At 38.1% G+C, this 12,628-nt stretch overlaps 1 pseudogene; it reads left to right on the forward strand.

Annotated features, from left to right (window-relative positions):
* The first annotated feature begins 4,290 nt into the window (after positions 1-4,290).
* On the forward strand, positions 4,291-7,631 carry LOC119037406 (elongation factor 1-alpha 1-like; annotated as a pseudogene).
* The last annotated feature ends 4,997 nt before the right edge of the window (positions 7,632-12,628 follow it).

Genomic DNA, 12,628 nt, shown 5'->3' on the forward strand with positions numbered 1-12,628 from the left:
TCCATAAACGTCACATAAATTAAAGCAAAGACAAAAATCACACCATCATATCAATAGATACAGAAAAAGCATTTGATAAGGTACAGCATCTATTTATGATCAAAACACTCAGCAAAGTGGGAATAAAGGGAGCATTCCTCCACATAATAAAGGCCGTATATGAGTGTCTTACAGCCATCATACTCAATGGGCAAAAACTAAAATCTTTCCCACTAAGATCAGGAACAATTCAAGGTTGTCCACTTTCACCACCTCTATTCAACATAGTATTGAAAGTCCTAGCCACAGCAATCAGACAAGAAAATGAAATAAAAGGCATGCAAGTGGGAAAGGAGGAGGCAAAACTGTCACTGTTTGCAGATGACATGATAGGGTACATAGAAAATTCTAGAGACTTAACTAAAAAATTGTTCAACTTAATAAATGAATTTGGCAAAAGAGCTAGATACAAAGTCAATATCCAGAAATCAAAGGCATTTTTGTATACCAACAATGCAATAACAGAAACCATAATCAAGGAAAAATATCCCATTTAATATAGCAACAAGAAAACGAAAATACCTAGAAATAAACCTGACCAAGGAGGTAAAAGACCTGTATGCAGAAAACTACACAACACTAATGAAAGAAATTAAGAAAGACACAAATAAATGGAAACATATACCATGTTCATGGATAGAGAGAATTAACATCATCGAAATGTCCATACTACCCAAAGCAATTTATACATTCAATGCAATACCTATTAAAGTACCAAAGGCATATTTCACAGACATAGAACAAACACTTCAAAAATTTACATGGAACCATAATCAACCCCAAACAGCTGCAGCAATTTTGAGAAAGAAGAAAGAAAGTAGGAGGAATCAAAATGCCTGATACCAAACTGTATTACAAGGCCACTGTAATCAAAACAGCCTGGTACTGGCATAAAAACAGGCACATAGACCAATGGAACAGAATAGAGAGCCCAGAAGTAAACCCAAGTCTCTAGAGTCAATTAATATTTGACAAATGGGGCAGAAGCATAAAATGGAGTAAAAATAGCCTCTTCAACAAATGGTGTTGGGAGATCTGGACAACTACATGCAAAAAAGTGAAGCTTAATCACCAACTTATGCCATACAAAAAATATAAATTCAAGGTGGATAAAATACTTAAATATAAGTCATGACACCATAAAAGCCCTAGAGGAAAACATTGACAGGAAAATCTCAGACATGCCAAACACCAACATTTTTGCAGATATGTCCCCTAAAGCAAGGGACATGGAGGAAAGAATAAACAAATGGGACCTCATCAAAATAAAAAGCTTCTGCATGGCTAAAGAAAACAGAAATAAAATAAAAAGAGAATCAACCATATGGAAAAACATATCTGCCAATGATACCTCAGACAAGGGTTTAATCTCCAAAATATATAGAGAACTCACATGACTCCACTCCAGAAAGACAAAAAGCCCAAATTAAAAGTGGACAAAGGACTTGAACAAACACTTCTCCAAGGACATACAGAGGATCCAGAGACATATGAAAAGATGCTCAGCATCACTAGCCATCAGAGATATGCAAATTAAAACCACAGTGAGATACCACTTCACACTGGTCAGAATGGCCATCATAAACAAATCAACAAACACATGTTGGAGACATTGTGGAGAAAAGAAAACCCTAGTGCACTGTTGATAGGAATGCAGTCTGGTGCAGCCAGTGTGGCAAACAGTATGGAATTTCCTCAGAAAATCAGAAATTGAACTGCCTTTTGACCCAGCAATTCCACTGCTAGGACTATATCCTACAAACCCTGAAACACCAGTCCAAAAGAACCTATGTACCCAAATGTTCATACTGGCACAATTTACAATAGCCAAGTGCTGGAAGCAACCTACATGCCCATCAGCAAATGAGTGGATCAAAAAACTATGGTACATTTACTCAATGGAATACTATGTAGCAGAAAGAAAGGAGTTCCTACCCTTTGTGACAGCATGGCTGTAACTGGAGAGCATTATGCTAACTGAAATAAGCCAGGCAGTGAAAGACAAATACCATATGATCTCACCTTTAAGCGGGACATAATTAACAAAAGAGAAAAGCAAACAAAATATAATCAGAGACATTGAAATTAAGAACAATCTAACAATAGATGTTGGGGGGGACAATGAAGGAAAGGTTTTCAGGAACTACTATAAAGGACACATGGACAAAACCAAGGGGAAGTGGAAGCAAGGGAGGGAGGTGTGTTTGGCTGGAGAGGGGGAAGTCGTGGGTGGAAAATGCAAATAACTGTAATTGAACAATAAAATAATTTTTAAAAAAGAAATCAGATACAATATGAAAAAAAAGGCAATATTCCTGACCAGAGTGGCTCTTGGTTGGACCATGCTCCCATAACCAATGGGTTGTGAGTTCAATTCCTGGTCAAGGCAAAAAACTAGATTGTGTGTTCAGTTTCAGTCTGGGTGTGTACAATACCTGGCCTGAGCATGTACAGGAGACAACCAATTGATGTTTCTCACATCAGTGTTTCTCTCTTTTCCTTACTCTTTCTCTTCCTCTCTCTATAAGCAGCAATGGAAAAAAAAGTAATGGCTACAATAAGAGACAAAGAATCGAATAAGAGGATATAACTTTTGCAAATAATTGTGCACCCAATGTAGGAGCACCTAAATAAGTAAAGCAAACTTTGATGAACACAAAGGGAGAGACTGACAGTAATACATTCATAGTAGAATATTGTAACACCCCACTGACATCAATAAATAGCTCTTCCAGACAGAAAATACACAAGAAAATTACGGCCTTAAATGACACACTAGATCAAGTGGATTTAATTGATACACTTTGAAGCACTTGAACTCTAATCACCAGAATATACATTTTATTCAGATGCACATGAAACATGTTCTAGGGTAGACCACATGTTAGGACATGAAACAAGTCTCAATAAATTTAATAAAGATCACCACAGAAATAATGAAATAGAATATAAAATACTACTACAATTGATCAATGAAACCAAGAGCTGGTTCCTTGAAAAGATAAACAAGATTGACAATACTCTAACCAGACTTGTCAAAAAAGTTGAGAACCTTAATAAATAAAATCAGAAATAAAAGAGGAAAAGTAACAATTCACTTGAAAGAAATAAAAGGAGATAAAGAAGATATATGCCATCGAATTGGACAATCTGGATGAAATGAATAAATTCTGAGAAATATAACATCTTTTAAAACTAAATCAGGAAGAATTAAAAAATCTGAATAAACTTCTGAAAAATTCATTACAAGTAATGAACTTGAAGCAGTAATCAATAATCTACAAAAAACAAAAGCTCTGACTGAATGTCTTTATAGGTAAATTTTACAAAGCATTCAAAGAAGTAACACATGTCCCTCTCAAACTATTTTAAAAAATTTAAGAGGAGGGAAAACTTTCAAGCTCTTTTTCTGAAGTGAACATTATCCTAATTCTAAAACTAGTGAAGACACTACAAATAAAGAAAATTAGAGCCCAATATCTCTGATGAACACAGATACTAAAATTTTCAACAAAATATTAGCAAACCGGATTCAGCAATACATTAAAAAGATCATTTACTATGATCAAGTGGGATTTATTTTGGGAATGCAAGGTTGGTACAATATCTGCAAATCAATAAATATGATACACCATATGACAAAAAGAAAGGATCAAAATCACATGACCATATTAATAAATGCAGTAAAAGCATTTGATAAAATCTAGCACCCATTTGTAATCAAACCTGTCATGAAAGTGGGAAGAGACATAATGTACCTCAATATAAGAAAGACTGTGTATGGCAAATACATAGCCAACTTCAAACTCAAGGGCAAAAAATACAAGTGATTCCCTTAAGGTCAGGAACAAGATAGAGATGTCTTCTTTCACCACTTTATTCAATACAGTAGTGGAAGTCCTAGCTACAGGTATCAGAGAAAAAGAAGAAATAAAAGGCATCCAAATTAGAAAGGAAGAAGTAAAAGTGTTATTGTCAAATGACATAATACTGCATACAGAGAACCCTAAAGATTTCACAAAAAAACCCCTACTACAACTGATAAATGAATTCAGTAAAGCAGCAGGATACAAAATGTATATCCAGAAGTCAGTGTCTTTTTTGTATGCCAATAATGAACTACCAGAAAGGAAAACTAAGAAAACAATCCCATTTACTGTTGTATTAAAAATATCTTAGAACAGCTTTTTTGCAATGGGTTTGCTGCCAGAACACAAGTGTCGAGAAAATCACCACTAAACCAAAGCCAAAATGGGGAAGGAAAAGACTGACATCAACATTGTAGTTATTGGACACAGATTCCAGCAAGTCTCCCACTGCTGACCATCTGATCTACAAATGTGATGGGATAAACAAAAGAATCATTGGAAATTTTGAGGAGGAGGCTACTGTGATGGGGAAGGGCTCCTTCAAGTATGCCTGGGTCTTGGATAAACTGAAAGCTGAACAGGAGCGTGGTATCACCATTGATATCCCCCTGTAGAAATTCAAAACCAAAAAGTATTATTTGACCATCATTGATTCCTCAGGACACAGAGACTTTGTCAAGAACATGATTACAGGGACATCTTAGACTGACTGTGCTGCCCTGATTTTTGCTGCTGGTGTTGGTGAGCTTGAAGCAGGTATCTTCAAGAACTGGCAGACTTGTGAACATGCATGCCCTTCTAGCTTACACACTGGATATGAAACAGCTGATTGTTGGTGTTAACAAAATGGACTTCCCTGAGCTTCCCTACAGCCAGAAGAGATGTGAGGAAATTGTTAAAGAAGTCAGCACCTACATTAAGAAAACTGGCTACAACCCTGACACAGTAGCATTTGTGCCAATTTCTGGTTCTAATGGCGACGGCATGCTGGAGCCAAGTGCTAACGTGCCTTGGTTCAAGAGATGCAAAGCAGGACTTCCCCCAAGATGGAGGCGTTGGTGGAAACACTTTGCCTCCTCGCACAACTGAATCTAAAAACAACAAAGTTTTAACAACAATAAACGCAGCCAAGCCACAGAAAAATCGAACAATACGGAGTCCGAAAACAACAAACCACTCAGCTAAATCAGTGAGAGCAGCGGAGCAGGTCAGGCAAAAAAGATCCCCCGACCCGGGCAGCGCGCAGATAGCAAAGGGCGTGGATCCCAGGTGCGGGGTAGCAACAGGCAGACCCAGGGAAGGCGCAGGGCAGCTGGCTGACTGTGGTGGCGCATTTGTGCTCAGATAAACCAGAGAAGAGACGAGCATTGAGATAGACCGTGAAGGCCCCGGCGTAGGGTAGCAGGCTCCCACATTTGCACACAGATAAACAGGCGGCGGGGGTGGGGGGTAAGCGGTGAGGCGGACTGGGTGGGAGGGAGTGAAGAGGACCGCCATTGCTCCCTCTCTGACCCCGCCTACACATACAGCATCACAAACCAGCGACCTGGGTGGCCCCGCCCTGGTAAACACCTAAGGCACCTCTCCTCAAACGTAACAGGCGAGAACAGATCAAAACATGGCTCAAGAAGAACTCAGAGACCCAGAGCCGATAAAACTAAATGATCAAGAAATTGCCAACCTATCAGAGGCACAATTCAAAACACTGGTGATCAGGATGCTCACAGAACTGGTTGATTTTAGAGGAACATATGAAGGCTAAACTAATTGAAATGAGGAAAAATGTACAGGAAACCCATAGTGATGGAAAGGAAACTGGGAATCAAATCAGGGAGCGGACCAGAAGGAAGGAAAAAATGACCAAACAGAAAAATATGAAGAAACAAGAATTCAAAAAAAATGAGGAGAGGCTAAGGAACCTCCACGACATCTTTAAACATTCCAACATCCAAATTATAGGGGTACCAGAAAGGGAAGAGCAACAGCCATGAGTGGAAAACTTATTTGAACAAATAATAAAGGAGAATTTCCCCAATCTGGCAAAGGAAATAGACTTCCAGGAAATCCAGGAAGCTCAGAGAGTACCAAAGAAGTTGGACCCAAGAAGGAACACACCAAGGCACATCATCATTACATTAGCCAAGATTAAAATGAAGGAGGGAATACTAGAAGCAACAAGAGATAAGGGGACAGTCACCTACAAAGGACTTCCCATCAGACTGTCAGAGGATTTCTCAAAAGAGACCTTACAGGCAAGAAGGGGCTGGAAAGAACTGTTCCAAGTCATGAAATCCAAAGACCTACAACCAAGATTGCTCTATTCAGCAAAGTTTTCATTTAGAATGGAAGGGCAGATAAAGTGCTTCTGAGATAAGATCAAATTCAAGGAATTCATCATCACCAACCCCTTATTATATGAAATGTTAAAGGGACTTACCTAAGAAAAAAAGATAAAAAATATGAACAGTGAAAGGACAGTAAACTCACAGTTATTAACAACCACACCTAAAAGAAAAGCAAACTAAGAGGACAGCTAGATCAGGAGCATAACCATAGAAATGAAGATCACATGGAGAGTTAGCAACAGGGGAGTGAGAGAAGCAGAAGGGGGGAGAAGGTACATAAAATAAATAGCATAGACTGTAGATAGGAAATAGATAGTGGGAGGGTAAGAATAGTGTGGGAAATATAGAATCTAAAGAACTTGAGACACGTGTTCATGAACTAAAGGGGGGGGAATGGTGGGGGAGGGGTGTGCAGGGTGGAGGGGAATGAAGGGGGGAATAGAACAAATGTAATGGCATAATCAATAAAATAAAAATATTGAAAATTAATAAAAACAAATATATTTTTTAAAAAGGGATGGAAAGCCACTTGTAAAGATGATAGTGCCAGTGGAGCCACACTGCTTGAAGCTCTGGATTGCATCCTGCCACCAACTCATTCAAATGACAAGCCCCTGTATCTGCCTTCCCTGGGATGTCTGCAAAATTGGTAGCACTGGTAAAGTCCCTGTGGGCTGAGTGGAGATTGGTGTTCTCAAACCTGGCATGGTGGTCACTTTTGCTCTAGTCAACATTACAACTGAAGTAAAGTCTGTTGAAATGCACCATGAAGCTCTGAATAAAGCTCTTCCTAGGGACAATGCGGGCTTCAATGTCAAGAACATGTCTGTCAAAGATGTTCATCGAGGTTATGTGGCTGGTGATAGCAACAGTAACCCACCAATGGAAGCTGCTGGCTTCACAGCTCAGCTGATTATCCTCAATCATCCAGGCAAAATTAGTGCTGGATATGACCTGTTCTGGACTGTCAGCCAGCTCATATTGCTTTCAAATTTGTTGAGCTGAAGGATAAGATTTATTGTCACTCTGTGAAAAATCTGAAAGATGGCCCAATGTTTTTGAAATGTGGTGATGCTGCCATTGTTGACATGGTTCCTGGCAAGCCCGTGTGTGTTGAGAGCTTCTCTGACTATCCTCCTCTGGGCTGCTTTGCTGTTTGTGACATGAGACAGACAGTTGCCTTTGGTGTCATCAAAGCAGTGGACAAGAAGGCAGTTGGAGCTGCCAAAGTCACCATGTCTGTCCAGAAAACTCAGAAGGCTAAATGAATATTATCCCCAACACCTGCCACCCCAGTCTTAATCAGTGGTGGAAGAGTGGCCTCAGAACTCTTTGTCTCAATTGGCCACTTAAGTTTAACAGTAAAGGACTGGTTAATGATTACAACGCACCGTAAAATCTTCAGAAGGAAAGGAGATTGTTTTGTAGACCATTTGGTGTGTGTGTGTGTGTGTGTGTGTGTGTGTGTGTGTGTGTGTGTGTGTGTGTAGCAGTTTTTAAGTTATTAGTTTTTAAAATAAGTGCTTTTAATGGAAACAACTTGACCAAAATTTGTTACAGAATTTTGAGACCCATTAAAACAAAGTTTAATGAGAAACCTGTGTGGAAGTTCTTTTGGTCAACACTGTAACTTTATTTTATATTATTTAGGTTAAAGACTTAAGAGTAGCCCTTCTGCTGTTATATTTGCTGATGATTCAGAATTGAATAAATCTGTTAGGGCTTTTTTTCTGGGTGGGAACTTTTTCATTTTGTCCTAAGAGGAGGAATCCATTTACATAGTAAAAGCTGTGGGAGGGACTCTGGTGCAACACTAAATAGGTTAAGACCGATAAAGTTACTGTTAATGTGTAAGCTAGTTTATAAAGGCCAAATTCTGGTATATTAAGTCCACACGTTTCATATAAGATTTTCTAGTTAACATCAATATTGAGTAAATTTGCTAATGTCAAATTCTAGTTTCCATTTTTACTGAAATGTGAATTCACATTTATAAATGATGAGCCAGTTTAAAGAACTTAAAATGACCCTTAAATAGTACTGAGCCCTGTCTTGCTACAGATAATCATTTCTAGATTCTGAGGAAAGTAAATGATACTGGAAAAAGTATCTCAGAATAAACTTAACCAAGGATATAAAAGACTTTAGAAACTTATAGGACAAAGAAGAAAAAAACTGAAGAAGAAACAAATAAGTGGGAGCACATACTGTGTTCATGGATAGAAAGAATTAACATCATTAAGTTGTCCATATTACCCAAAGCAATTTATAGATTCAATGGAATTCCTGTTCAGATCCAATGGCATATTTCACCAAAGTAGAAAAAATATTCCAAAACTTTATATGGAACCATAAAGGCCCTGAAGCTATTAGTTACAGAAATCTTGAAAAAGAAGAACAAAGTCTGGTGTATCATGCTACCTGATATCAAATTATACTACAAGACCATAGTAATTAAAACAGCATGAAAACAGATATATGGATCAATGGAACAGAATAGACAGCTCAGAAATAAACTCATTATGGTCAAATAATATATGAAAAATTAGGCAAGAGGGTAAAATGGAATAAAGACAATCCATTAAATAATTGGTGTTGAGAAAATAAATGGTGTTGGATAGATATCTGCAAAAAAAATTAGACCACCTTCTTATACCATACACAAGAATAAACTTAAAATGGATTAAGACTTAAATGAAAGACTAGAAGAAAACATAGGTTTTAAAATCTGTACCATTTCTCATTGCAACATTTTTTCCTGATATATCTCCTCAAGGAAGGGAAACAAAAAATAAAGAAATGAGACTACATCAAAATAAAAAGTTTTTGCACAGTGAAGGAAACCATCAACAAAATGAAAAGACAGCACCCTGAATGAGGGAACATATTACCAATACATCTGTAAGGGTTTATTATCCAAAACTTATAAAGAACTTATATAACTCAAGATCAAAAAACAAGCAAACAAACAATCTTCCCTGACCAGTGCAGCTCAGTTGGTTGGGCATCATCCCATACACCAACATCTTGTACAGGTCACTGGTTGGATTCCCTGTAAGAGCACATGCCTGGGTGGCAGGTTCAGTCACTGATCAGGGCACATTCAAGAAGCAACCAATCAATGTTTCTCTCTCCCATCAATGTTTCTTTCCTTCTCTTTCTCTCTCTCTCTTCCCCTCTCTCTAAAAATAAATAAAATCTTTTTTTAAAAATCCATTTAAAAATGGGCAAAATACTCATAGAGATGCTTCTCCGAAAGGATATGCAGATGGCAATAGACATATGAAAAGATGTTCATCACTAATCATCATAGAAATGCTAATTAAAACCACAATAAAATATCACCTCCCACCAGTCAAAGGGTAGCATCAATAAATCAACAAACAAGTGTTGGCAAGGATGTGGAGAGAAGGGAACCCTTACGCACTCTAGGTGGGAATCTAGTTGGTGGGGCCACCATGGAAAAAAATATGGAGGTTCCTCAAAATGTTAAAAATTGAACTGCTTTATGACCCAGTGATTCCATTTCTGGGACTATATCCAAAGAAAACCAAAGCAGTAATTCAAAAGACTATATGCACCCTTATGTTCATTGCACAGTTATTTACAATATTCAATATTTGGAAGAAACCCAGGTGCTCACTAGTAGATTAATGGATAAAACAGCTGTGGTACATTTACACAATGGAATACTACATGGCTGTAAAAACAGAAGAAAATTTTACCTTGTGTGAATACATGAATGGATGTGGACAGTATTAGGCTAAGTGAAATAAGCCAGTCACAGAAGGACAAATAGCATATGATTCCACTTATACATGGAATCTAATAAACAAAATAAACTAACAAAATAGAAACAGACTCATAGATACAGAAAACAGATTGACTGGTGTCAGAGAAGAAGTGAACTGGGGCTTGGTGAAAAATTGAAGAGATTAAGCAATAACCAAAAAACAAGCCTTATATACACAGACAATGGTATGCTGATTACCAGAGGAATGGGGGTGGGGAGGTTAGAGAGCGTAAAGGTGGGTAAATGGTAATGGAAGGAGACTTGACCCAGAGTAGTGAACACATAATAAAATATACAGAATGTATTAGTCAACTCAATAAATTCATTAAAGTTTTAAAAATATGTTAATAAATATAAAAGGGAGAAGAAAAAGCTCTTCTTTAAAATTTAGTGCCGCCTAGATTCAAGAAGATGGAGAAATGGAAGCTACACTAACCTCCTCCCAGGACCAATCTGGAATTACAACTAAGTGCAGAGAAATCATCCTGAATGACTATCTGAACACTAGCCAGAGAGAAGCCTTATAACCAAGGACAGAGAGAAGAAGATACTTCACTGGTGGGGAGTGCAGAGGAGGCACAAGAGGGCTGGTTGGGCTCCCACACATAGCAACTGATGTTCTGGAGGGATATATTCAGTAGCCTGGGTGAGTCCCCCTGAGAAGGGTGGAGTCTAAACCCCAAGCTGGGCTTCCCAGACTACTGCACCAGGGCCAGGAAGAAACCCAGATAACATCCAGATATTAAAAACGGCAGAATTTCTGTCTCCCAGGGAGAGATGACTGGAGACACAGAAAGCATTTTAAAGGGCCAATGCACAAAATTTCATTTGATGCCACTTATCCTAGGCTCCAGAAGAGAGAGGGCAGAGTGGACTAAAGATGCTGCAGGAGAGTCTGAGGTCGGTAGCTCTGGGGAGAGAACTGAGGATACAGATGCCAGGATCTCTGTGCTGAGTTATTCCCTTCTGAAAGATTCAGAAGCCATCTTTCTCAAGCAAAGCACTCCTCTCCACGTGAGATCAGCCTTCAGAGAGACAATAGCACCACACAGAGGAACTACTCTACAGCACCCTGTGGTGTTTAAACTGTACTGCTGATTACAGCTTCAAGCTATAACACTTCTTAATTTAACAAGTAAGGCAGAAAATAAAAAGCAGCAGCCAAAAGAGGAAGACCCCAAATGAAAGAACAAGCAAATTTTCCAGAAGAAGAACTAGATAAGATGGAGACAAGCAATTTAACAGAGAGTTTAGAGTAATGATTATAAGTATACTCAACAGCTTGAAAAAAGATATAGAAAACATAAAAAATGACTAGTCAGAAATAAAGAATGAAATATCTGAAATAAATAGTACACTGTAAGGAATAAATGATAAGTCAGATAAAGCAGAGCACGAAATCAGTGATTTGGAAGAAAAGGTAGGAAATAAAACTCAGGAAGAGCATCAAAAAGAAAAATAATTTAATAATGCAAATTAAAACCACAATGAAATACCATCTCACACCTGTCAAAATGCCTATCATCAATAAATAAACAACAAGTACTGGAGAGGGTGTGGAGAAAGGGGAACCCTTTTGCACTGTTGGTGAGAATGCAGGCTGGTGCAGCCACTGTGGAAAGCAGTGTGGAGATACCTCAAAAAATTTGAAAGACAAATACCATATGATCTCACCTTTAACAGGAAGCTAAACAACAAAACAAACAAACAAGCAGAAAAAAAACAAACAAAAAACAAAGACACTGAAATAGAGAAGTGTCTTTATTTCTTTATTTCAAGGGATAGTGACCAGAGGGGAGAAGGAAGGGAAGTTAAGGGGAAAATGGGGGAGGGATTTGGAGGAACAAATAGGAAGGACACAGGGACGAGAACTGGGGGGGGGTGGAAATGGGAGGGAGGTGGGGAGCAAGGGGCGGGGGAAGCTGGGATGGGAAAAATAGACAAAAAACTGTACTTGAAAAATAACTAAATAAAATTAAAAAAAAAAATGGATCTGCCTTTTGACTCAGTGATCCTACTTCTGGGAATATATCTGAAGGAAACCAAGACACTAATCTGCATAAGCATCCCTATGTTCATTGCAGTGTTATTTACAATTGCCAAGATATGGAAGCAGCCCAAGTGTCCATTAATACATGAGTGGAACACAACTATGGGATATTTACACAGAGGAATACTACTCAGCCATAAAAAGAAGAAAAATTTACCCTTTGCAACAGTTTAAATGGACCTGGAGAAAATTATGCTAATCGAAATAAACCAGTCAGAGAAAGACAAATACCGTAAGATTTTATTCATATGTGGAATCTAATGAACAAACTGATCTAACAAGGGAAATGGAGATGGACTCATAGATGGAGAGCAAGATGACAGCTGGTTGTGAGGGAGGTGAGGGGGTGGAGGGATTGAGCAAAAAGAAAAAATGATTCATGAACATAACAGTGTGTTGATTTGTGGGGTGAAGGGCGTATAAGGGGACTAAATAGTAATGGGAAAATACAATAAAGATAAAATAATATATAAAATAAAATAAAAGAGGATAAATAATTAAATATAATGATAACTATTAAGTATAGAAGTCA

Source organism: Artibeus jamaicensis, unplaced genomic scaffold, assembly GCF_021234435.1.
Source record: "Artibeus jamaicensis isolate MK-2021 breed Jamaican fruit bat unplaced genomic scaffold, CSHL_Jam_final contig_793, whole genome shotgun sequence".
NCBI lineage: Eukaryota > Metazoa > Chordata > Mammalia > Chiroptera > Phyllostomidae > Artibeus > Artibeus jamaicensis.